This window comes from Salvia miltiorrhiza, chromosome 5 (assembly GCF_028751815.1).
Source record: "Salvia miltiorrhiza cultivar Shanhuang (shh) chromosome 5, IMPLAD_Smil_shh, whole genome shotgun sequence".
NCBI classification, from domain to species: domain Eukaryota; kingdom Viridiplantae; phylum Streptophyta; class Magnoliopsida; order Lamiales; family Lamiaceae; genus Salvia; species Salvia miltiorrhiza.
In genome coordinates this window covers 55980963-56008615 of record NC_080391.1, presented here as the reverse complement: position 1 = coordinate 56008615, position 27653 = coordinate 55980963, and the positions used below count along the sequence as shown (strand labels likewise).

The window sequence follows — 27653 nt, the reverse complement described above, 5'->3', positions numbered from 1 at the left end:
AATAAATCACAATTTTTACAATGAATCTAAACAAGCTCGACCTAAAATAACGAGTCCAACCACTTTATTGAATAAAGAATTTCGAGATACACGATGTGGTCCATATTCTCGAATTGATAAAAAAGCTTTCGAAGGTTCCATTTGAATAACCATTTTCCTTTTTAATAATATATAAGTCCAAAAGAATACCAAATTTCGTGGACCACACAAAACTATCAAAGTTATCCTCACTTCTTTAATGTTTTTTTTTTCTTTTTTTGTAGTTTTTTTCTTTATTTTATATCCATACATACATATTTTAAGATTTCAGTATTTATCCTATATTAATTTGTCCATGCATAATAAATTAATCGATAACGATACAAATATTTACCTACTCGTACAAAGTCTCACTAGATATTTCTATTGACCAACTATTGAGGAAAGTTGAAATCCTTGCTTTCATGATAAGCATCTTGGGTTTGCTTTTGTACATTTCATATGGTCCAAAATATTATGGGCCTACTGTTATTTTGGAAATAGAATCATACTCAACAACTAACCTAATCCTAAGTCCAAAAACATTGCTTCTTAGATGATGAAAATTTCACAATCTTATAATGGTCCCCTCCCACAAAACTGAATTTGTTTGTGTAGTACCAAAGTCAGCTGTAATTTGTCGGGGATTAATAGTATTTTATGTATCAAATTTACAACATTTTTCATTAAATGTTGTAAATTGACTTTTTCTCTGCAAAAACTCTAAACTTTCAGCATTAATCATAAAATGTCATGTAACACAAAATTCATTGACGAAAAAGATAACTTATCTCGTCGAATGTAATATTTTGGGGATCATCATTGTTGAAAAACCATATTAGGAACCACAATTATTGGAATACGTTGAAAATTTGGAGTTTTTTGTCATTTTTTTCGTCACCGAATTTTGTATAGCGGAACCTTTTGTGAAAAACGTTGAAAGTTAGAGGCTATTTTAGGAGAAAACGAAAGTTCTGATCATTTTATAAAAAAATGCTAATATAATATTTGTTGTTGGACAAAATCAAAGCCCAAAATTACCCTTGAATTAGATCGGATTTTGGGCTTCATCTTAAGCGGGTTTTTTGTGGCCCAGAAAATAACCGTATTGCATAGAAATTCTTTTATTAAGAATAAATAAATTCCATCTAATGTATACACACACAAACACCAACAAACAAAGCAATGTATAATGTGGGGCTTCTACTCGCGCCATTTTGTGGGGAATTTTATACCAATTACACTATATTTCAATTTATTTTGATAAAAAATTTAATAATAAAATTTAGGTTAATTGCATGTAAATTCATATTTTTTCAAAATTATCTCAAATTTGTCTGGTGCTTGAGATTCACAGATCCATGGCCCTTTTCATCTTTAGCTGCGGCGATGGTGATGGCAGGGGTGGCGGCGGCGGATGGGGGAAGGGGAAATTAGGGTTTGGGAGTATGGAAGGCTGGGGAAGATGATGATTTGTGGATTTTTTTTCCACGTGTCATAAATATGCCACCGTGTCATTTCCGACGCCTGCATAAGAAAATATCGGTCACCTGACAAATTTGAGACAAAAACGAAAGGTTATATATTTAAAAGTAGATTTTTTAAATTATGAGCAAAAATCAATTTTGAGAAAACGTTATGGATTTATAGGCAATTAACCTAAAATTTATTCAAAAAGAACAATATCAACAAGTCGCGCAAGATGCTCATCAAGCTTACACCATAGCCTCGCTTCGTTTGTTAATTTTTATGGACATATTGATATTGTATTCAAAATAAATTAACTGATTATATTATGTTTCGAATAGGATCTCGACCGATGGTCATCTACGTTGATTCATTGTTGGCGATTCACGTTTTACATCATACTTATCAAGGTTCGGAGTCGTTAACCGATGATTTGTGAGAGACTTTTGCCATGCACTGAGATATGCAAATAAGGCGACTCATGAGTTAGCCTATTATGCTCTTGACTTCTTGATATTGTATATTTTTATATCAATACGTAGATATATGAAAGAAGCAACAACCCAGCCACGAGCCTTCTAGTAAAGGAATAGTCAACGCTGCGGGCCCCGCTCGTATCCCTTGCGCCCCTCGGATTCAAACCATCCGACCCATTAAAATTCGGGTTTGACCCGTACAACTCCTGGACCCCCATAATATCATCATCCGAGAGCTCCACTTTCCTTTGACCCGACGAGATGGTCGAGTACATAATCGCCCCTTCGACCAAGCTGTGACCCAACCCGAGCACGTGCCCGATCTCGTGAACCGCAACCGACTCCAGATCCACTGCCGACCGGGTCGACCCGCTCGAGAAATCGCCGCCGACGACCCAGCTCTCCTCGCCGTCCATGTGCAGCATCCCGTTCGGCGGCGAGAACGCGTGCGCCAGCGTCCCCAGCGCCCCGTCGAACGCCTCGCCGTCGCCGTGGTCCCCGCGGTGGAACCCGATCCGGATGTCCGCCCGCCCGAACTCTGCCTCCTCCCGGAACGCCAGCGGCGCCACCTCCGACCACCGTCGGAACGCCGCCGCGAAGACGCCGCGGACCTCGCTGGAGACGTCGTTCTCCGGTAGGAACGCATAGGTGAGGTTGCTCATCTGCCACCGCGGCCGGCGCGGGAAGAAGGAGTAGCGCGCCGCCGCGTGGATTCTTGCTCCGCCACCACGGTGGGCGATGGGGTCGGGGCAGCCGCAGCGGGGGAGGATGTTGGAATATAAGCTTGCGGGCGTATTACAATGAAACAGAAATGTAGGAGTTTAGATTACAAGGAAAAACTGAATTGAAATTACAGTAAAACTGAAACCAGTGAAAAAGCCGAGTCGAGGAGAGTCCTCTGTCCGCAAGACGAGATACGCCCCGGTAGTGCTCTCGGTTTGGCGTGTCGTCCCCAAAGATGAAACGGCTTCGTCTCGTAGGTAGCAGCACCGCACACCAACGAGCTCCGGCGAACTGGAACGAGGCGAGAACAGAACTTTACGATGCAGAGTGCAGCAGAGTAAGAGTATAATGCTTGTTTTTTGGTGGTGAATGATGCATGGAGGCTGTCCTATATATAGGCACAATCCACATCAATGGGGGAGCCTGGGGAGTTAATACCAATGATGGTATTCAAATGGTGTCGGGAGTTACAGGCAGTAACAGCCCTGCTGTTTGAATCTGCCATGACTCATCCGACAGCAGTTACAGATGTAACAGCTCTGCCATGACTCCTCCGACAGCAGCAGTTACGTGGGAAGCTTCCTGGGAGACCAAGGGTCCTCCCGGGCCAAGCCCTAGTGGGCTTCGTGTGCATGCGCTGGCCCAACCGAGTTGGGCCTCGTCCCATTCGAACCAAGTTTTCATTGGTCCAAAAAGATAATAGTCGATGTGGGCCTAGGGTAGGCCCAAAGGCCAGCCCAAAGACCACCCAAAGACCAATTGCCAAGATCCAAGTCCACGGCCGCGTGTCGGGTGACGGGGACGGGACGGGACGGGCCGGGACCGGGACCGGGGCCGGGCGCTGGGCGCCGGGGGCCGGGGCCGGGCGTCGGGCGACGGGCGTCGGGCGACGGGCCGGGGCCGGGGCCGGGCGCCGGGCGTCGGGCGACGGGGCCGGGGCCGGGCCGGGCGGGCGGCGGCGGCGGCGCGCGCGTGTGGGCTTTGCAACCCGTCACTTGTGCACACAGTTTTATTACATCCTGTGATGTAATAACTTTTATACTGTAATAAATGTTATCCACATTCCGATGTGGGATAAGCATTAAATGCTTATCTTTTCCCACAGCTCAATGTTTCAAGTACCCAACTTTAAACAATTATTTCTCACTCACCGGAAATCGGTTTTGAGTAAATAAATATACTACGATCATCTACTCGGAACGTAGATCGATCCTGTCCCATTTAATTATGCTAAATTAAATGTTTTCGGTACTCGAAAAATTATCAAACATTGGTTACTCACAACCAATTTCCAACAATCCCCCACATGAGTGGAAATAGCCAAATGCAAATGCAGACACAAGCTCTGTTCTCAAGAGACCTTAGTGCATTAGAATAGGTGGTTTGCGGCCTTGAACCATCCTTAGTTAATACTATCGGATATACTGGTGAATTGGTAGAACTTGATGTCTTTGAACCATTTCTCCTTAGTGTATACCGAGACAACAGTATTAACACACTAACGCCTCAACCTCATTTCGTTCTCACGTTTTTGTCCTTTGCGGGCCTTGGACAGCTCTTTGGATTCATAAGCGTTAGGTCGATGCGGCCCCCACATCTCACTTATATAGGTGATTCTTTCCCGAGTATCCTGCTATACTCAACCTCCCCGAGGTGTTTAGGAATCATTAAAAGTCAATGACTTAACCTTACCACTAAGCAAGCTTCAACACTCAGTTGCTCTCTAGGGAATGCAAGTAGATGAGTGTTCTACTTGGAATCTTATAGCTTAGTTTTCCCATTGAACCACGTTCTTGGGATCTCTAGTCATCATGGTTGGGTTACCACTATAATCATCCTTATTTTGTGGATTTTACACCCATTCCCTCTAGCAATTTATACATTTGATCTCGATTCAAAGCTTTAGTAAGCGGATCGGCCAGATTATCTATTGACTTTATATAGTCAATTGAGATAACTCCACTTTCGATCAAATGTCTTACGGTATTATGTCGTCGACGTATGTGTCGAGACTTACCATTGTACAACCCACTTTTCGCCCTCCCAATAGCTGCTTGGTTGTCGCAGTTTATCATGACAGGCGGCACGGGTTTTGACCAACATGGAATATCTTCCAAAAAGTTTCGTAGCCATTCGGCTTCTTCACCTGCTTTGTCTAAAGCGATGAACTCTGATTCCATGGTGGATCTAGCAATACATGTCTGTTTTGTAGACCTCCACGAGATTGCTCCTCCCCCTATAGTGAACACATAACCACTCGTTGATAACGAGTCTTTCGCGTCGGATATCCAGTTAGCATCACAGTACCCTTCAAGTACCGGGGGGTATCTCGTGTAGTGTATTCCAAAATTTAGAGTATACTTTAAGTATCTCAAAACTCTCTCAAGTGCTTTCCAATGTTCTTTACTTGGATTGCTTGTATAGCGACTCAATTTGTTCACTGGGCATGCAAGATCAGGTCGAGTGCAATTTGTAATATACATAAGGCACCCAATGATTCTTGCATATTCTTCCTGTGCAACAGGTTCACCCGTGTTCTTCTTCATGTGAACGTTGAGTTCTAATGGGGTTTTTACAGGCGATTTGTCAAACGCATTAAACCTTTTGAGCACTTTCTCAATGTAATGAGATTGTGTCAAAGTTATTCCATCGGTGGTCCTGAGAATTTTCATTCCAAGGATCACGTCAGCTAACCCCTTGTCTTTCATGTCAAAATTTCTTTTTAACATGTTCTTTGTATCAACAATGATACGATTGTTGCTTCCCATAATCAACATGTCGTCTACATAGAGACACACCATAACGTACCCATTATTAGTGCTCTTGATGTAGACACATTTGTCACATTCGTTGATTTTGAAGCCATTTGACAACATGACATTGTCAAATTTCAAGTGCCATTGCAGCGGCGCTTGTTTCAGTCCATAGAGAGACTTTACTAGCTTGCATACCTTTTTCTCTTGTCCAGGTACTACAAACCCTTCAGGTTGTTCCATATAGACTTCTTCTTCTAGATCACCGTTTAAGAACGCAGTTTTAACATCCATTTGATGAATCTCAAGATTGTGCAGAGCAGCAATCGCGAGAAGCACTCGAATGGATGTAATCCTCGTCACTGGTGAATAGGTATCGAAAAAATCGTACCCCTCACGCTGCTTAAATCCTTTAACGACTAAGCGCGCTTTATACTTGTCTATTGATCCATCAGCTTTATATTTCCTTTTTAGGATCCATTTACATCCTAAGGGTTTACAACCTTCGGGTAAATCAACCAACACCCAAGTGTGGTTTTGCATGATTGAATCAATTTCACTCTGGACTGCTTCCCTCCAGAGTAGTCCGTCTGGTCTAGAGAACGCCACTTTGATAGATGAAGGTTCTTCATCTAGCATGAAGGCGATATATTCTGGACCAAAGTCCTTGGCAATCCTGCCTCGTTTACTACGTCTTGGTTCTGACACTTCAAGGTCAGGGCCTGGTCGCTTTCGCGATTCGGGCACTGTCTCAACATGTTCAGAACTAGTAGCTTCTTCTCTAGTATCGTTGCTTGTACTAGCTGCTTCTTTTCCCTTGTCTTTACAAGGAAAGATATTCTCAAAGTAGACAGCGTTATTTGATTCCATCGTCATTCCTACAGTCATTGTTGGAATATCTGATTTGTGAACCAAAAAGCGATGTGCATTGCTGTTTAGTGCATACCCAATAAAGATACAATCAATTGTTTTAGGACCGATTGTGACTTGTTTGGGTGGAGGCACTTGTACCTTGGCTAAACACCCCCACACTTTAAGGTATTTGTATGAGGGCTTTCTGCCTTTCCACAACTCATAGGGAGTGACGTCCCTTCCCTTGAGTGGTATTTTGTTGAGGATATAGTTGGCTGATAGAACAGCCTCCCCCCACATGTTCTGGGGTAACCCAGAACTAATCAACATGGCATTCATCATCTCCTTAAGAGTTCGATTCTTGCGTTCAGCAACACCATTAGATTGAGGTGAATATGGAGCAGTTGTTTGATGTATTATACCACTAGCGTTGCATAATTCCTCAAACGGAGCAACATATTCTCCCCCTCTATCACTTCGAACCATCTTAATTCGACTACCAAGTTGATTCTCGGCTTCTGTTTTGAAGTTCTTGAAAGCTTCAATAGCCTCATCTTTACTTCTTAGAAGATAAAGATAGCAATACCTTGTGCAGTCATCAATAAAAGTGATAAAGTACTTCTTACCACCTCGAGTTTGCACAAACTTTAGATCACACACGTCGGGTGTGTATTAGTTCTAAAGGTTTAGTGCTCCTTTCCACAGAATGAAACGGAGACTTCGTCATTTTTGCTTCAACACAAATTTGACATTTGGTTTGAGTGTTAAACTCGTTTATTTTTAGTAAATCCATATTTACTAATCTTTTTATCGCATTTAGATTCACATGTCTACAATGCTATAAATCACAACACTCAAATAGATAAGAAATAAACTTATTCTTATTATTATTGAGTTAGATAAGCTCATTGGCTATGCTCTACCAAAGTGCTATCTAAACAGTGATTATTACAACTTGGACTCAAACTCTAGTCTAAGCCTCCAAGTTGTCTTGATCAACTTCTACTCAATGATAATGATATCACGTCTCGCCTTCTTCTTTTTGAGGTTGTAGCAATCCTTTGCCAAATGGCCCGGTTTGCCACAGTTGTAGCAATCCTTCATTTTTGCTTTGCCTTTGTCCTTGGCATTTGGGCGAGCACGCTTGTTGTTGGAGGGACCGCCTTTCTCCAACAAGTTGCCTTTGATTTGAGGTGAGTTTTCGACCTTGGTCATACATTCCCTCACATCAAATTCTAGGCGCAGCTTAACCATGAGATCTTCAAGAGTCATCTCCTCTTTGTTTTGCATAAGGTAGCTCTTGAAGTCAATCCAGCTTGGCGGTAGCATCTCAATGACCGCCGCAGTGATGAACGCTTCGGGCATTTTCATCCCTTCGGATTCCAACTCATGCAAGATAAGTTGGAATTCTTGCACTTGATCCATGATCGATCTACCATCGATCATCTTAAAGTCTAAGAACTTAGCTATTACATCATCACTACGATACTTGTTCTCTAGTGCCTCCCAAAGTGGTTTGGAGGTCTTTACATTGGCGTATACATTGTATAAACTATCTTCTAAACCTTCTAAAATGAAATGTTTACAAAGATAGTCGTCATAGCGCCAATCGTCATATGTGGCATGCACCCAGAAACTGGTCTCGTTGTCCGCCGGCGCAGGAGGCTCGTCTTCCCACAGGAAATCGACCAAGCCCAAAGTCGTGATGTAGAACATCATCTTGTGCTGCCACATTTTGAAGTGTGACCCACCAAACTTAGGTGACTTTTCGGCTATTGCATTTGCCCTCGGGGGCTGCATTGGCACCGAACCCGCTATGTTGCCATAGCTCACCACGTTGGTCCCGAAGGCCCCAACCGTTCGTCCAAAAGTGGACCCCATGGAACCACTCGAAGTGGAACCAATCGTTGATCCAAACGAGGTTTGGCCAACCGTTCCTTGCACGGAACTAACTCCTCCAAGTGTGGTTTGGTTAGCACCAAACATGAAAGGAAGTGGTGTTGAACCACCAAAAGGACCACCACTAAAAGTGGAGGCAGCAGCGGCAGAGGTGGCGGGTGCCACGGTTGATGCGGCCGCGGTGGAGGCGGCGGCAGCAGCGGCGGCAGAGGCAGCGGCAGCGGCATTGGCAGCGGCAACGGCATTGGCAGCCTCGGTGGAGTTCGCAGGACCGGTCGACATCTCCAGCAAAGGTGTTTAAATTACGAAAGTTTTAAGTTCAGTTTACAAGTTCAAAAACTCCCACGTTGCAAGCTTATCTCGTCTTGCGATTGTTGGAATATAAGCTTGCGGGCGTATTACAATGAAACAGAAATGTAGGAGTTTAGATTACAAGGAAAAACTGAATTGAAATTACAGTAAAACTGAAACCAGTGAAAAAGCCGAGTCGAGGAGAGTCCTCTGTCCGCAAGACGAGATACGCCCCGGTAGTGCTCTCGGTTTGGCGTGTCGTCCCCAAAGATGAAACGGCTTCGTCTCGTAGGTAGCAGCACCGCACACCAACGAGCTCCGGCGAACTGGAACGAGGCGAGAACAGAACTTTACGATGCAGAGTGCAGCAGAGTAAGAGTATAATGCTTGTTTTTTGGTGGTGAATGATGCATGGAGGCTGTCCTATATATAGGCACAATCCACATCAATGGGGGAGCCTGGGGAGTTAATACCAATGATGGTATTCAAATGGTGTCGGGAGTTACAGGCAGTAACAGCCCTGCTGTTTGAATCTGCCATGACTCATCCGACAGCAGTTACAGATGTAACAGCTCTGCCATGACTCCTCCGACAGCAGCAGTTACGTGGGAAGCTTCCTGGGAGACCAAGGGTCCTCCCGGGCCAAGCCCTAGTGGGCTTCGTGTGCATGCGCTGGCCCAACCGAGTTGGGCCTCGTCCCATTCGAACCAAGTTTTCATTGGTCCAAAAAGATAATAGTCGATGTGGGCCTAGGGTAGGCCCAAAGGCCAGCCCAAAGACCAATTGCCAAGATCCAAGTCCACGGCCGCGTGTCGGGTGACGGGGACGGGACGGGACGGGCCGGGACCGGGACCGGGGCCGGGCGCTGGGGCCGGGCGCCGGGCGTCGGGCGTCGGGCGACGGGCCGGGGCCGGGGCCGGGCGCCGGGCGTCGGGCGACGGGGCCGGGGCCGGGCCGGGCGGGCGGCGGCGGCGGCGCGCGCGTGTGGGCTTTGCAACCCGTCACTTGTGCACACAGTTTTATTACATCCTGTGATGTAATAACTTTTATACTGTAATAAATGTTATCCACATTCCGATGTGGGATAAGCATTAAATGCTTATCTTTTCCCACAGCTCAATGTTTCAAGTACCCAACTTTAAACAATTATTTCTCACTCACCGGAAATCGGTTTTGAGTAAATAAATATACTACGATCATCTACTCGGAACGTAGATCGATCCTGTCCCATTTAATTATGCTAAATTAAATGTTTTCGGTACTCGAAAAATTATCAAACATTGGTTACTCACAACCAATTTCCAACAGAGGACAATGAGGGCAAGCGTGGCGGCGTCGAGGGCGCCGGTGGCGGGGAGGTGGAAGTTGAGCTGGTAGGACTTGACGGCGGACTCGAGGGCGGCGTCGAAGTCGTCGGAGGTGTCGGAGGCGTTGAGGTAGCCGAAGTGGAAGAGGTATTTCTTGAGTTTGGAGAGGCCGGCGGAGCTCTGGCCTTTCCGGCAGCCGGCGAGGGTGGTGAAGGCATCCCAGATTGTGGCGTTGGGGATTAGGGAAGGTGGGATTGCGGAAATGTTGGGGAAGAAATGGGCGGTGGCTGGTTTTGGAGTGGTGGAGATGATGAGTAGTGATAGAGATATGATGATTGTACGGAATGAAGGTTTCTTCATTTTGAGTAAGAGAGAGAGAGAGAGAGTATTTATGATGCCTTTTGTTGTTTGAAGGCGGCAGTCAAGAGACCTGGTCATACCATGCATGCAGGGAGAGAGAGAGAGAGAGAGGTTAAATTGATCAATTTTGGAAGGGGCAATATAATCTAAATTAGTAAACTTTGATTATATTTTGATTTTGCGTATTAAATTTAAAATTTGTTCAATAAATACTAGTACTAAAATTTTAATTTCATTCACTTTTGGTACCGAATCTACCGATCGAGTTGAATTTGTTCGATTCAATCTAATGCTTGCATTAGCGTTTAAAATTAATTTGAGGTGGCCAAATTGACCGACGAATAAAACGAAGCCGTTTTATGGCAAATAAAGAACGATAAAATTCTGAAATTGTTAGTAAAATAAGATTAAATCAAATATTCAGCAATTGACAAGCAGAGAATTTAATCAAATATCCCTTTTGTATATACAATTTTCTGTTTACCAATCTAAGGCGCTTCAACTTGTATGATATATGTGGGGCTTATCCAAACACATTAAAAAAAAAAAAAATCATCTAATTTGATTGCATTGCATTTCAAAACGATCTGGGATAATGTAGTTATGCATTTTTTTTTCAATTTTCGGCAACTTAATTATTAGCGATGAGCGACCTTTTATATATATATATATATATATATATATATATATATATAGGGTAGAGTTCAACAAGAACGTAAATATTTGCAAAGTCTAGAGTCATAATCTCGTTCGTTAGATCGATTTTAATCAAGGGCTGAGATTAAAAGCAAATATTAGTATCCCTTAAATTACTCACATCCCTCTCTCCTCTCTCCTCTCTCCTCTCTCATCTCTCTCTCTCCCGTCCCTTTTTCCCTCTCTCTCGTCTCTCACACAGAACACACACACACACACAGAACACACACAAAAGGTGGCGCTGCCTCCTTCCTCGGCGCCGCCCAAGTTCAGCCATCAAGTTGTGTTGAACTTGTGTTGAATGGTATTGAACTTCTGAACTTCTGAACTTCTGAACTTGTGTTGAACTTGTGGTATTGAACTTCTGAACTTGTGTTGAACTTGTCTTGGATCGGCGGTGGTGGCTGAACTTCTGAACTTCTGAACTTCTGAACGCTGAACTTCAGAACTTCTGAACGCTGAACTTCTGTGTGTGTGTGTGTGTTCTGTGTGAGAGACGAGAGAGAGGGAAAAAGGGACGGGTGAGAGAGAGATGAGAGATGAGAGAGGAGAGAGGAGAGAGGAGAGAGGGAAAAAGTGACGGAAGAGAGAGAGAGAGGAGACAGGGATGTGAGTAATTTAAGGGATACTAATATTTGCTTTTAATCTCAGCCCTTGATTAAAATCGATCTAACGAACGATATTATGACTCTAGACTTTGCAAATATTTATGTTCTTGCTGAACTCTTTCCTATATATATATATATATATATATATATATATATATATATAGGGAGAGGTTCAATAAAGAACCATAAATAAAAAAAGAACGGAGAACCATTTTCAGCCATTCGATTATCAAGATCTACGGTGGATGTTAACTTAATTTATATATATCTCTTTAAATTAAAGATTGTCGTTTCAAAAAAAATAAATGAAAGTTAATTTCTAGTTAGTTTTCTTGCTTATTCGTTGGTATTCTTTGGAAGGTACGATAGTTGCAAGGAGTTGAAATTAGTTTTGGGCGAGATTACTAATGTTTTTTTATATATTTAATTAATATTTGAATAGTCAAATACAATAATATTTGGGCAAGATATCTACAAGTGTGGAAGAAAAGATGGTGACAACTGACGAGAGAAATTGACTGCTACTAAATTTATGTCCTTTTTGAATCACATATGGCATACCAAATGGAGAGCACAAAAATAAATGAAATTATATAAATATTTCCGTCGAATAGATTTTTTTTGAAAGATTCATAATTCAAATATGTGAATTGTTTCTAATATTATAAAGATTTCTCAATTCTCAAAGATGCCGCCGGCATATGTCCTGTCCGGATTCTCTATCTCAATATTTTTTTTATACTTTACTACTCCCTCCGTCCCGCGAGTCTTGACACGTTTGGGTTCGGCACGGGAATTAAGGAGTTGTAGATTAATATTTTAAGTGTGTAATTAATAAAGTATAAAATTGATAAAGTAGGAGAGAGAAGGTAATAAATGTGATAAAGTATGAGAGAGAAGGTAATAATTATTGCCCAAAAAGAAAACGTGTCAAGATTCGTGGGACGGCCCAAAAAGGAAAACGTGTCAAGATTCGTGGGACGGAGGGAGTATTAAGGGCATGTTTGTTTGCCAGGAAAGTAATGTGAATTGGGATTGTTATTCCTAGGAAAATGATTTCGTGGAAAATGAATCCTAATAGATTCATTTTCCAGTGTTTGGAAATACCAAAAATATTTATGAGTATTCTGGATTTGTACCATTAAATAAATATAATTAATCAATATATATAAGAATTAAATTGTAATTTAATCTTTATAATAAATTTCTCTATAATTTTTTTAGTAACAACAAAGTACATTATTAAGGTTAATTATATGATTTATAATTCTAAAATTAAATTCTAATAATAATAATAATAATAATAATAATAATAATAATAATAATAATAATAATAATAATAATAATAAAGTGTGATTCCTAGCTCTAAAATTTAATCAAGATTTGTTTATAATAATAATAATAATAATAATAATAATAATAATAATAATAATAATAATAATAATAATAATAATAATAATAATAATAATAATAATGTACATAAAGTATGATTTTTGTAGTTTTAAAAAATTAAATTAAGATTTTCTTAATAAAGTATGATCATAGTTCTAAGAATTAAATTATAATTTTCTTAAAATATTATTATTATTATTATTATTATTATTATTATTATTATTATTATTATTATTATTATTATTATTATTATTATTATTTTATTATTAATTTGATTCATAGTTATGAGAATTAAATTATTATTTGCTTAAAATAAATTATGAATTAATTAATCAATTAAATGATGATGATGATGATAATAATAATAATAATAATAATAATAATAATAATAATAATAATAATAATAATAATAATAATAATAATAATAATAATAATAATAATAATAATAATAATATAAAGTTGATACATAGTTACGATATTACATTATAATTTGCTTAAAATAAATTATGAACTAATTAAATAATAATAATAATAATAATAATAATAATAATAATAATAATAATAATAATAATAATAATAATAATAGAAACATTAAATTCCAACTAAATAAAAATTATAATTTACATTTTATTATAAAATAATACAAATAAATAAGAATCCTGAGAATGAGGAAAAAGAATACCTAAGAAAAGCTAGGGAATAAGAATCCTGGAAAGTTGCACTACTTTCCTTGTTTTCAGGATTCTTATTACGTTCCTTGACTCATAAAAATTTAACCAAACACGGGAATTTAATATTTTGGAATCAGATTACTTTTCCAGGCCAGAATTCGTGCCAAACAAACATGCCCTAAATTCATTTTTTTAATAATACTTGGTATAATATATGAGCTATAATGATAAACATTATTATCCAAAAAAGCATCATAAAAAAGTTGAAGCTTAAAATTATTTATCCTAGTTATAGAATAATCTATATATATATAAAAGCTGAGCCTTTGTCTACATGAATTTTGGCGGGAAAATGAGGATCTCTTTTATCTGCTGTGTAATCTTGCAAAATGCAGCAAATTCATTTTCCAACTTGGGCCCCAAGCATCTTAGGCGGCATTTATTAATCTTGGCCTCCAAGCATGGAGCCAAAATTCAAATTTCAAATTTGAGCCTAAAATATGCCTATAAATACAAGCAACATATGTTCATTTTCGAAATTTTGACAATGTAGAATTTTTCTCTCTATTCTTAGTTGTTCAAATCCTTTTTTATGTTTTTTTTGTTTTTATGATTTTTCCATTTTTATGTGGTACTTTTATTTTTATTGTTTAGTTTTTGCCTATTTACTATTTGTCTCAATTACAATAAGATACTAAGCAATTATTACAACACTTATTTTTACTTTACACAAAGACTAAATCTGCAATATCAATAGCTAATATTTCTGAATTTTTTTTGAAGATGAAAACTTGATGTCAATGGAGCATGGAAGTGTAAACTCTCAGATCTGCAAAAGCCACAAAAAAATCATGTTAGTGTAATTCTGATATTAACTAAACTATTTTCTACCATATTCAATGTATGTACATGTACTTTTCAAATGGTGTTATTAGAAATTTCATATGGTGTTATTTTTATATGAGAAATTATATATGTTGGTATAGGTTACCATTATCTAAAATATTTATGCAGATGGCAAACATTAAAAGTCAACCTTAATGCAAATAAAACCACAAAGGAATGGCTGTACAAATTCAACAATCACTAAAATAAGATGGTGATGGGCACTCTTTTTTCAACAATCACTAAAGTATAAGTATTAAGTATAATATACTTGCAGTACATATTTACCATTAAGTATATACTTACAAATATAAGAATCTGTATAAGTACATATAATATGCTGTAAGAATCTGTATAAGTACATATAATATGCTGTAGTTTTCTTATAGATGACTGTGCCAAACAAACTAATCTGCTGAATTGAAATTTTATTGAGAAAAAGAAAAACGAAAATAACAAAGAAAACCCGTTGAAGGCACAACAGACGCAAACTAACGGGCTACGAAACTATAACGACGAGGACCCAGAGGGAAAAAAAACATCGTGAGAGGAAAAAAGAGTCAAGAAATGTGCAGGAGCTCCAGAGCAGGAACCCTATGACAATCAAAAGTCAAGAGCATCATCCTACGTATGAATATAAGAATCCATGATGTCCCCCCAACGTTGAGAAGAGACCGTATGAATATCAGAATCCGTGATGTCCCCCCAACGTTGAGGAAGACCTTTGGCCGTGGCTTCTTGGATCTTACTCTGGAAAATCGAAATATCCGAAGGTCTACTAATATTGGAGCCTGGAATAGCAGGATGTCGTAACCTGTGCTTTAAAGAGGTATCAGAAACCCCCCCTTTCCCGACTTGCTTAGTAGCGCCCTTAGGACGCCCTCTGCCTCGCTTGCCCGTAGGAGCTTCAGTGAGGTCGACTGTTGAGTCTGAGACTGGGCGAACCTGATCAAGAGGCATATCACTCCTCCCCGAGCCCACAGGTGAAGAAGGTTGCTTTCCGCCAGTTGCATGAGTCGAGTCATCATGCAGAGGGACGATTGAAGCACCAGACGCAGGGGTGCGAACGATGCAAGGCTCATCCTGAGATGCTGAAGTCGTAATAGCGGCTGTGGATATGCCATTACTAGAATTAGGCACAACATGTGTGGGAGACCCTGCCCCAGACGGTTTCTCGAGTACCACTTGGGAAGCATGGTTAGAGATGCCCAAAAAATCTGGGGCATTCATCGTAGCCGCATCGATCCCATGACTTGAATCCTCAATAGCAAGAACGTTAAAACAATTGGCTTTAGAAGGAGAAGTTGCCCTCAAAACCGGAGAACCCACAACCAACACCGGTCCCCTCGGCGTGAACTGCTGTTGCTCCGTAAAAGGAGCAGCCTGCTGCTGCTCGGTCTCTTGCTGAGATTGTGAGCCATCTGCCGCCTCCTCTAAGAGTAGCGCAAACCGATTTTTATCCTGAGTTCGCAGGGAAAGTTGCTGCTTCTCCTGCTGAGTATGTCCCGAAGCCGGAACCACCTGCCATTGAGGACCCTCCAGCACCGGTCTTTTGAGAACCTCTGCCGATTTATTGCCACTCCCTGGATCAGTTTGGTTATCTCCCTTAGTTATCACCTTTTCCTTTTCCGAATTCACCTTAACCTGATCCGTGATCTCCACTCGAGGTTGTTTCTTATTGCATTTATCAACACAATGGCCAGTGATCCTGCAATGTGTACAGTAAAGAGGTAATTTCTCATAATAGAATTCTACTTGATAAGCCATATCATCTCCTTGAACTTGCATCGACTCTTGCAGCGGAAGAGATAAATCAACTTCGACAAGCAGCCGAACATAATGCCCAACATCGGCATAGGCAGACGCCCCATCAATTTTAATAGAAGTGCCAACGACGTTGCCCATAGCTGTGATAACTTCAGGATGCCAGAACTCCACAGGAAGATTATATATTCTAACCCAAACTTGGCTCAACGAAGAAACTTCCTTATAGGGATTAAACCCTTTCACCCACTCCCTCATACGAAGGGATCCATTCGACAACTTCCAGAGCTTTCGATCCTTAACAATGTTCTTATCCTCCATTGTATCAAACTTCAAGATATAAAAGCCCTTACACATTGGGATCAACTTCCACTCCGAGGAAATCTTCCATATCGATTGTAGTTCCTGCTTAAGTTCAGCGGTAGGACGAGGCGTATCACCTTTTTCCAATAACAGTTTTCCAATAATTGCGTATCGAAATTCCTCAAAACCGTTTCTTGCAAAATTCAGAAGGCAAAGAAAGAGTAAAGCCATGACCTGATTCTTGTGCCTGAAGCGCCGTGAACTTATGAGCAAAGACATCTGGGCGTCGCAAAAGGCGGGGAGCAACCGCACCCGCGTAAGAACCACGTTGATTATCCGGGAGAAAATCCCCCTTCGCGCCGGAGCCACCAGGACAGCAAGTCTTTGTCGCAGCAGCATGAGAAGCGTTATTTCCAGGAGAGAAATGAGTGTCTAGTGTCGTCGGTTGCACCCCCGTAGAGGATCTGGCTTCGACAGTGGCTAGAATACTCTGTTCGTGGGCAGAGATCAGATCCTTTCCCCCAGCAGTAAGCGGAGGCAAGGAATCAGCCGGCATGTTTGTGACTCCGCCGGCGGCGACACCCGACGTGACCCCCGGAGAGGACCTGGCGTCATTAGCAAGGAAACGTTGTTCGTGAGTTGAAGGTTCTATGTCGCGGAAGGGATGCCGGTTTCCTGAATCACAGCCGAAGTTGTTGGAGATAAGTGGGAGGTTGAGACCTGACCGGTCCGGCGAAGCGCCATGGGACCTGACCGGAGGGCTCATGGTAGGTGGCGGACTCCGGGATTGCTAGACCATCGCCGTCGAAGCTCAGACTCGGAGACAGGCGCAGGCGACGAGCGACGACCAGATGCCGATGCTGCTCCGGGCGGCGGCCGTTGCGGCAGCTGCTGCTCCGTCAAACCTGTTGCTGTGTTCCTGCGGCGGCGCGTCTGGATGGTGTCGACCGGACCAGGGCAGCAAGACTGGCGGCAGCTGGTTCACGGTTGGCGACGGGCGGCAGGCTCGCGACGCCGGCGAGCAGCAGCGCGGTGGGAGGGATTCGAAGGTGTGAGCGTCTGCTAGTACATAGAGTCGTGTAACTCGTTTGGGAGACGTCGGAGGCGGAGGGGGCGAACACCGGGTGGCGGTGGGGAAGGACCGGTCGGCGGTTAATGGGAATCGGACTGCTCGGGCGCACCGCGAAGGGCACGGCGGCGAAGGCGAGCAGCGGTATAGTTTCTGGCTGAAACGCCCTTCCGCCCAGATCTACTCTCCATTCAAAAAGGCACGGCGGCGGAGGCCATTTTCAGTCAAAAAGGCACGGCCTAATGCGCTACCTTTTTTCAGTCAAAAAGGCACCTAAAAATGAAGTTTCAAACAAACTAATCAACATGTTTGGAAAGAAAGTAAATGAAGAATAAGAATTCCAATATTTATATAGAATCTAATTTTTGTAATATAGCAATTTTGCATCGGGCGGGAGGTACAATAGTAAATTGGTGATTATTTTATAAAATTATATATAGAATCTAATTTTTATCTTATATTTATTCTATATCTATTATATTTTTTGTCTCCATTTTTTTAAGCTTTCTGTGACAAAATCACAAAAATTGTAATATTAGTAACCATTACAGCTCTGAAAAATATTGTTTAGATATAAAGGAATGATATAGCGTAGAATTAAGGTGAGTGCATCATTGCAGGTAGAAAATAGGGAAGTCGGTTTATGTTAGGCTAAAAGGTAGTGAAATATTGTTAGTGCCATAGTAGTGTTCGTCATATATTCTCAAACACCAAGGCCCTTTACTAAATACAACTCAAAGGACACGATGCCTAAAGAAGGAAATTGGTTGAGAATGAATACCTTTAGCTTGGATGATAACTTTTTCCACTCAGAACGTTCCTCATCAGTAGTTCGTTTTAGGTTGGAGAGGACCTTTATCTTGGCATCTCGAACCTGTTTGGGAACATGAGGAAAATTGCAAATTACTTAAATGGGAAAGCCACAACTTTCATTATAATGAAGATAATTAACATTCACCAGTATTGTAAGCAGGGGTATAATGGTGAGCACATAAGAGTATTGCAATTGAATATATGCAGAGAGACACCGAAAAGAAGGAGTGGCACATAGAGACACAGAAAAATCGCCAAATTAAAATCTTCAAGAAGACTGAAATTCCTAAACAAAATTCTGAGTAAGACTAGAACCTCACAAGTGCTTAAACAACACACTGAGAATGAATTGAATCCTTCAAACATAGCCCGGAAAAGTCAAACAGAAAAGCAATTTCACACCGAATTTCACAAGTGCTTAAAGAATATGTAGTTTTAGAAACAAATAACGCAAAAAAAAATACCTGTTTTGTATGGGTCTACTAAAACACTTAGTAGATCTGAAAAAAATCGATTGTATGGGTCTACTAAAACACTTAGTAGATCTGAAAAAAATCGATAGAATTGGTCACTGTAAAAGAAACAATAACTATGTTACAACATAAATATAGAATACACAGATCTATTGATGAATACGACAAGAAAAATATTGAGAACGCTGGAATTAAAGATGCATACGAGGGAGGGGGCCGAGATCTGGAGCCCAGGGCCTGGGTGACGCCGTCGTTTGAAACCCGGACGGCGGCGGCCGGATACGGGCGTGCAGAGAGAGGCGGCGGCGCATTCGTTTTCGCCGATGAGGGAGGTGACGCTGCGTGGAACGCCGTCAATGCGTAGATGTGAGTGCGGAGTTGGTGGTTTGGGGATCTAGGCTTTTGGACGGCGGTTGGTCGCAAAACCAGAGGTCGAGGGAAATAGAGGGCGAGGTAGAGGAAGACAGAAGACGGAAAGAATCGACGACCGTGGCTTCTTGCCGGCAATGGTTGTTGTGTATGCGTCGTGTGAGTGATTGAGAGGGAGACAATGGGCGCCTATGGCTTATCGCCGCTAAACAGCCGGAGGAGAAAAGGGCAGAAGACAGAGAAAAGGGTAGAAGACGGATGAAGGTTTAGGCTGGGAGAAAAGGAACGAGGGATGATGAAGGGAGTAGCGGCGCAGATTCATGTTCAAACCCTAAAACGAGAGGAGCTGTGTATTTGAGCAATGAACCCTAAAAATGGAAATGGGTTCAAAGTGTAGAAGCTTCTCCATATTGGGTTGTATTTAATTTGTTTTATATTTATTTATGCTATTACTAGGGATGTCAATCAAGCCCGAAACCCGTGGGCCGACCCAAATAACCCGATAAAATTAGAGGATTAGGGTTGTAAAATCGTAACCCGATTATAAATCGGGCTAGCCCGTTCGGGCTGGCGGGTTGAAGCGGGCCAGCCCGTTGGGCTACTGATTTTTTTTTTTTTATAAATTGAATTTTAAAATACATTAAAGTTTAGGCTTTTAAGGTTTAAGATTTTTTTTGAGATACTTTTTTCTTTAATTTCAAACTATTGTTGAATATTTTTTTTAACAAAGTTGAACATTTTATTGTTATTAACTTATTTTATATAGTCTTAAAAAAAACTTATTTTATATGTTAATATGTTATGTAATCTTGAATATATTATATTTTTGCATTTCATGCTTTGCTATATAATTTATATCTTTAATATTTATGTATATTTTATACATTATACATTAGATCATTAAGAATAATAAAATACAAATGACAATTTTATTTGTACGCCTTTAACTGGATTAGCCCGATGGGCTAGCCCGAAACCCGAACGTTTAGGGTTAGGGTTGAAGATTTACAGCCCGAAAAAATCTCCAGCCCGATTAGCCCGCACCCGATTAACCCGGAACCCGATAGGGCTAGCCCGAAAACCCGATGGGCTGACCCGATTGACATCCCTAGCTATTACTATGGGCTTTTGATTTTTTTATAAACGAATACACATTTTTGCATATTAACTATGGGCTGGTTTTATAATATTGGTGATTTTTTCTTATAGTTTATAATATTGGTGATTTGCTTGAACAAAATCGTGCAGCAGACAATTGTTTTCTTAAGAACGCATAAATGGTAGAATACTAAGGGGGTGTTTTCTTAAGAACGCATAAATGGTTTTTACTCAAGTAGGGGGGAGGGGGCTGCAATGGGTGACTCAATCTCTGGCTTACTCGAGTGAGTTAGAATGAATCACCACTGGATGCTCTTATTGATTATTGATTATTTCAATGGTTACTAAGTATTGATATTTCAAACTTCAAAAAATTTTGATTCTCGATAATATTCCTTATATGGAACTTTATGGAATTGATTCGTATAAGATATTTTGTTGTTTTGTTATATATATTTTGTTTTATTTAATATTAAATTTCTTCTTATTTATGATTATTTTTCATGTATTTGTGTAATTCCGTACCCGTGCGTATGCACGGGTAAAATGCTAGTTAATCATTAAAAAAAGGTAAAGCAAGCCACAACCAATAGGAGGAAAGCACGTGTACCAAAGAGAGACTAATTGAAAATAAAGATGGGCCGGAGGTAATTAAAGTACCGGCCCGGCCCAAATTATAATACAATGAGTTTCTCTTTATTGAGGTTTAGGTGGGATTTAAATTCAAGTTTTAATACTAAAAAAACTAATATACCACTTTCACAATAAAGTATTCAATTTATATTAATGCAAAAATAATCACATGAATTTTTTTGGAAAGAAGGTGAAAACCTAATGTTTTATAGAATCTCAAAAAAGTTTGATGTGTGGGGGGGGGGGGGGGAGGGGTTTGCCGGCTATAGCCTGCAAGTAATAAATTAAAATAATTGATCATAGTAGAATGAATTCAATAGTACTCTCTTCGTCCTTATAAAAAGTATTTCTTTGTATATGCCATGGGTTTTATAAAGTAGTTGAATATATTGTGAGTGAAGTAAAAGTATAATTTTATTGTGAGTGGAAACCTTACTAAAAATGGATTGGATTCATTTCATATGAACGGACGAAAATGACAAATTGAATATATTTTATGAGGACAGGGGGAGTACTAAAATTGAAATGTAAAATAATAAAAGTGAAGAAGTTTAAGGAATCATAATTTTTTAAGTCGCGATATAGAAAAAAAAAAAAAAGGATGGTAAAGTAACAAAAATGAAAGAAAATAAATTAGAGAGGGTGGGACTTGAGAGAGAGCATTTTTACAATTTCACCCAAAAAATATGATTTAAGCAACTTTGTGGGCTGGGCCAGCCATAACCAGTTGTTTTGTGGGCTTGGACAGAAAACTTTGGCCCGTTTTGGTGCACAAAATATTAAGGAGCTCTCCGATAATAATTGTATTAAGTAAATATCATTAAAGTATATATTATACGAATGTTATGTTTTGTATGCGTATTTAATTAAAAAAAAGTAAAAAAGAATAAATTAAAAAAATAGTATTTTAGAAAATGGGCAAGAAATATATTTGAGGTAAAAAGAAATTAAATTAAAATTAAAATTAATTTCCTCAGTCTTACATAGTATGAATTGTCTGGCTTGGTCATTGGTTAAATCTTTAATATTCCTCCTCTAAAGGGTATCTAGAATTCTAGAAAATTTAGGCTTAAAATGTTCTAGATTTTTCTATAAATCTTGACATTTCAGCCCTTATCCTTCTAGATGTTGGGTGACGTAGGTCAATTTGCTGAAAATGGAAGAAACTTAGATAATTACATAAATAATAAATCAGTATTTATGGTCAAGGTGCGGCCATTTTCATAGTTACTTTAACTAGTTTTCAACTCTCATGGATAATGTGGGTTATAAAATTTATGTTGATCGAGAAAAAAAAAAAGTTTAAGTTGATTGGCCTTCCAACAACTAACAATATTTAAAGAAACTTCGATAATGGGTCATTTTCATTAACTCTTTTTATCCTCAAATGAGTGCCATATTGTTTTTCTTTTGATTTATTTTTCAAATAACATATTTTTTTTAATAAATATAGTTCACACAGCCTATTCTCAAATGAATACTCCTATATGAGATCGAGCGAGTATAATTTATTTTGATAAAATAATTTAAGTACATATGACGTGGCAACTTCAAATTATTTTTGACGCCTGATATATATTACAAAATCTTAAAAGATCGAAATTAGATAACCCGTATAAGAATAATTATTTTTTCGTATCAATACTCTTCTTTAAGAGTCTAATATTTATATTCTAAATTAATAGTATTTCATATCCAACAATATTGAAAGAAGATACAAAATACTAGTTACATTAGAAACAAAATTATTCGTTTACACTAGACAGCGGAAACACGCTTATATAATAATCCTGCAACACCCTTTCATGGAAGCTTACTTATCATTATCACAAATTAAATTAACACTCTCTCTCTATATATATCTATAAAATAATTAAACACGGCTACACATATTGACTAATGAGAAATCTAAAATTCAAAATAGAAGCAAACATATTCAAAGCCGCTGTATTTCCTAGAAGCCTAAAATAGCCACCTACGCTTTCTTTGCATTGGTCGGAAAGTAGCTCAGCGCCACCCCTACCCCCCCCCCCCCCACCCCCCCTCTCTCTCTCTCTCTCTCTCTCTCTCTCACACACACACACGCACACATGTATATAAATTGTAATCTTCCCTCATAAAATTCATAATCTCATCTCAAAATTAACATCTCTCTCTCTCTCTCTCTCTCACTCGCAATCCTCCCTCATAAATTCATAATCTCATCTCAAAAATCAAAATCTCTCTCTCTCTCTCTCTCTTTGAATGGCGTCGAGCAGCTCTTACGAGACATCGTGGGCGGATCAATGGGATCCGGAGCCACTCTACAGCTATCCCGCCGCCGGCGCCACAAGCTCCGGCGGCTCCACTTCAAAATTCTCCGACAAGACCAAGGCCGCCGCCTCCACCAGCGTGAAGAAAGTCAAGACGGGAGCCGCCGCCGGAATTCACTGGATCAAAAATAAGTATCACAAGACAACTAATAAGAACTAGTTTAAACTACTACTACTATTTTCGGACATATTGTTAGTGTTCCTCGTTAGATTTTGTTCTCGTCTTTTTATGCGTTTATGGTATAGTTTTTTATCTTTGCTACATTCATTTGATTGATTTGTACATGAATCAATAATTTCTTGTTTATGATAGTACAATTTTATTTATATTGTTGTAGGAGTATTATTTTTGTAATTTGAATTTTCAGCGAATTCTCATTTATAACCGTAATTTCGATTTATCTTTTATATGTTTCGTTTCAAAATTTTCATAATACTAATACTTATTCTTTGTTTAAGTTTTATTCAAAAAATACGAATTATTACGTAATTAGAGTCTAATGTATTCTACACATACGAAAGAAAATTTCATCCGTAGATAACAAATCATCCAAACAAAAAAAAAATGCTAAACATTTTTAGAGCTACAATAATACTTATAAAGTGAAAATCCAAATAAACAAAACCTTATATTTTATGAAGTGTTAATGGACAAAAATGCTCCATCCCTTATATGTTTTTTGAAAAATGCTCTCTCTTATCATAAAAAGCAATCTATGCCCTAAAAAACTAAATTACCCTTAATTGGGTCAATATCAAATATAATCATATGACACTTCTTACACACTCAGACCCTTTTATGAACTTAAGATTAATAATATTGAGAAAATGAAAGATAAATATTCTCACAGGTTGGAAATATTACCTATAGATTCCATTAATTTCCCCTTTTGAAATATATAACCCTAAAAATTGACATCTATACATTTTGTTTTTTTAATGTAAAAAATAGATGAAAGATATAAAATGTCCAAGATAAGAAGAAACTCAAATATAAAAAAGAAAGTAAAAATTCGTGATGATAAGATATTTCCATTTTGGCGTCGCATTAATATATTCAAAATTTAAACATTAAATTCGAAAATTTAAACAGTGATGGTAAAGTTGAGGTGCGCATGGAATGAGAACTTCGTGGTTCGTGCCACACACAACACGCCCCTTTCTCTCTCTAACTCTCTCTCTAGATTTAAAACCCCAAAACCCAAAATAATCGCAACACTTATCTCAAATTCCGAATCAAATATTCAGAGGCGATTCTCGAGTTGCAGAATTCTCCTCTTCCGAATCGAGCGGCCTCCTCGAATCTTCTAGAAGCAGCAATCCGATTCCCCTCTTTTTTTTGCCCTAGAAAAACAAAAAAAAGTTCCCATGGCGTCGAACGGAAATTCGTGGGGCGGAAGCAACGCCGCCGGAGGCGACGGAGCTCCGAAGCTGTCGAAAAAATTCAGCGAGAGGTTCGGGCGGACCAAGGAAGTGACGGCCACCGGATTCGAGAAAACCAAGGTTGTGGCGGCGGTGGGGTTCGAGAAGACGAAGGTGGCGGCGAAGAAAGTGAAGGAGGGGGCCACCGTCGGCGTCAATTGGGTGAAGCTCAAGTACAACAAAAGCAAGCTGTTCCAGAAGAAATAGGGGGGGAATTTTGCCCTAATTTTGCAGGATGGTTGTTTCTGATTTAATCGATTTGTTTGCCTTTTTCCTTGTTCTTGATTTGTGGGGATTTTGCTGTGATTTCGTTTGAGATTTGTTTCATTTATGGAAAATTCTTGTGAAGTTTTAGTTCAGATTTAATCATGTGTTAGAATTTAATTCAGATTTGTTGCTGCGAAATGCAATTTTCCTCTTGTTTTTTATTTTTTATTTATTTATTTTTACTACGTGCTTTATGTATTGTACCTACAGTTTCAATCGGATTCCTGAGTAGTACCTTAGTTTGAATTGTGGTAAGAATTTAAATTTGATTAAATTTGCAGACTTGCACGTCTATGTGGTAATATATAAAAGTACCCACATTTCTCAACTTATATTTATACTATACCCACTTTTTGTAGAAGATTCACTCCATATCCATCTTAATATTTTATTATTTTTTTGTGCACAAAGTTGATTCCCCAATATCTATGCATGTCATAGTTTGTTTTATGTGTGTGCACTGACACAAAGTGATTTCCCTTAACCGAATTTATGGAGTGAAGAGGTGGGTAGTTCATTTTGGCATTATTATGTCTTAATTTGAATATTTATGAATATCTTGAGTCCATAATTCAAATTTGGAAAATTTGCTGGGTTTGTTTCTACACACAAATTCTTAGAGTGTTAATTATTTTATTTTCCCCCCAAAAAAATACTACTTTGTGTTGAAATTGCGCAATTTCTCGCAAAGGAATTTTAAGGAGTTTTTGCGCAATTAATTTTGTAATGGGATTTATGAACAAATTGCGCAAATATTATTATCAATTAAATGGTGTTCAGTTTTTAAATTGCGCATAGTCTATGAATTTGCACATACACTATTGAATTTGCGCATAGTGTATAAATTCGTTTATAATTTGAAAATTGTGTAATTTGAGAATTGTGTAATTTGTTTATTCGTTTATATATATATATATATATTTTTTTATCTTTCTGAAAATTGTGTAATTTGAGTAATGATAAAATATTCAATATGCTTAGCAAATTAAAGATCATGAAATTAGCTTTAATTTTATATATAATAGGTATAAAATAGATTAAAGATAAAATAGATATGGAAATTTAAAGTTTCAAACTAAATTATTTGTTTCTCTCTCCTCTCTCGATTTTACTTATTTTTCTTAAATTTCATTTGATAATAATAATAATAATATGTAATGCTGAATTTATCAAATAATTTTTAATTATTTAATAATTATAATTATCATTACACTTTATATAAAATTGTAAATTTATTTTTTTAATTTAAATTTTTATTGAGTAATTGATGTTGATTATTATATTTTTAATTATTTAATCATTTGATGTTGATTATTATATTTTATTTTTAAAATATACTATTTAGCATTTACTTATAATTTGCGCATCTCCAACTGTATGAATTTGCGCATACTATAGTATATGAATTTGCGCATAGTGTATCAATTGTGCATAGTTTATGAATTGCACATAGGTGTTTCTAATTTGCGCATAGTGTTTCTAATTTGCGCATAGTAATTGCATAAAGCATAAATTAAGCATAGTAATTGCATTGTTTCTCATAGTAATTGTATTGTTTAAATTTGCGCATTGTTTGAATTATTTCTTGCGCATAGTATTTCAATTTGCGCATAATGTATCTATTATCGTATTTTATTTATTTTTTATTTAAAATTGTTATTGAATTACTTTTGTCTTGTAAGAGGGGGCTCATACTCTTTTGAGACCGAGCACTAAATAATGTTTCTTATTTATTTATACATTTCTAATCAATTTTTACATTTAAAAATTATTATATAATCATATAAATTTATAGATAAATTATATACTATTAAATAATCGTATAAAACTATTAGATAAAGTCTGTACTATTAAATAATCGTATAAAACTATTAGATGAATCCAACATATCTATTTAATTATAAATCCTACATATCCATTTGATTATCAGAACCATTATATAACTACATTAGTACGTGGCATCATATAATTACTCAATTCTACTTGGTGACGGCATCTCACTGGCCATTTGCCCCTGTTCTGTCTTTTTTGCGGGGTGAGAGCCGGGTTGGTTTGGGGACGATGGTTAGGCCGGAGTTCCGGAAACTTACCCCTCCGCTCTCTCCCCCCTTCTTTTTTCGTAACTCAAATTTTCGTCTTTCAAGTTTTAGAGATGATGCTCCTAAGTAAGAGGCGAGATTACCAAGACTCAATTATTTCTATTATCACAATCTACATTTAATTGGCGAAAGTGATTAAGATTAATATTATTTCAAATATTGTATTACTAATTTAATTTGATCATATCAAATTAATTAAAGAAATAATTTATATATAAACTATTTCATATGCTATAGTAATAAAAATAACATAAAATAATTATAAATGATGACATAAAATAATTCCCGTCAAATTTAAATTGGCGGAACAAAAAATAGGGAAACAAAATTAGGTTGTATTTACACTATGCGCAACTAAAAGTTTTTTTAAAAAAAATAATGCACCACTTAGGAATTGGGGGAAACAATTAAGAGAATTTTTTTAACAAATTAATGCTTATATTAGGATATTGTTTTTCAATTATGCGAAAATTGCTCATAGGACAACAATGAGCAAAAGATTACAACAATGCGCACCTATTATGCGCATAACATTACAACAATGCGCAAATTAAATTTGCAACAACTATACGCCATTTCAAACAGTGCGGAACATTGTAAAATTATTTCAAAGATTCTGCGCAATTTGTGCAG

The 27653-nt window shown here is 38.4% G+C and overlaps 1 long non-coding RNA gene across 1 annotated transcript; it reads right to left on the bottom strand.

Moving 5' to 3' along the window:
- Nucleotides 1-13912: 13912 nt before the first annotated feature.
- LOC131025262 (uncharacterized) lies at nt 13913-18874 on the bottom strand. The gene is made up of 3 exons (XR_009102117.1): nt 18812-18874; nt 18316-18408; nt 13913-14342 (listed from the first exon to the last, which is right to left on the bottom strand). It is a non-coding gene; the product is annotated as an uncharacterized LOC131025262 (long non-coding RNA).
- Nucleotides 18875-27653: the final 8779 nt, after the last annotated feature.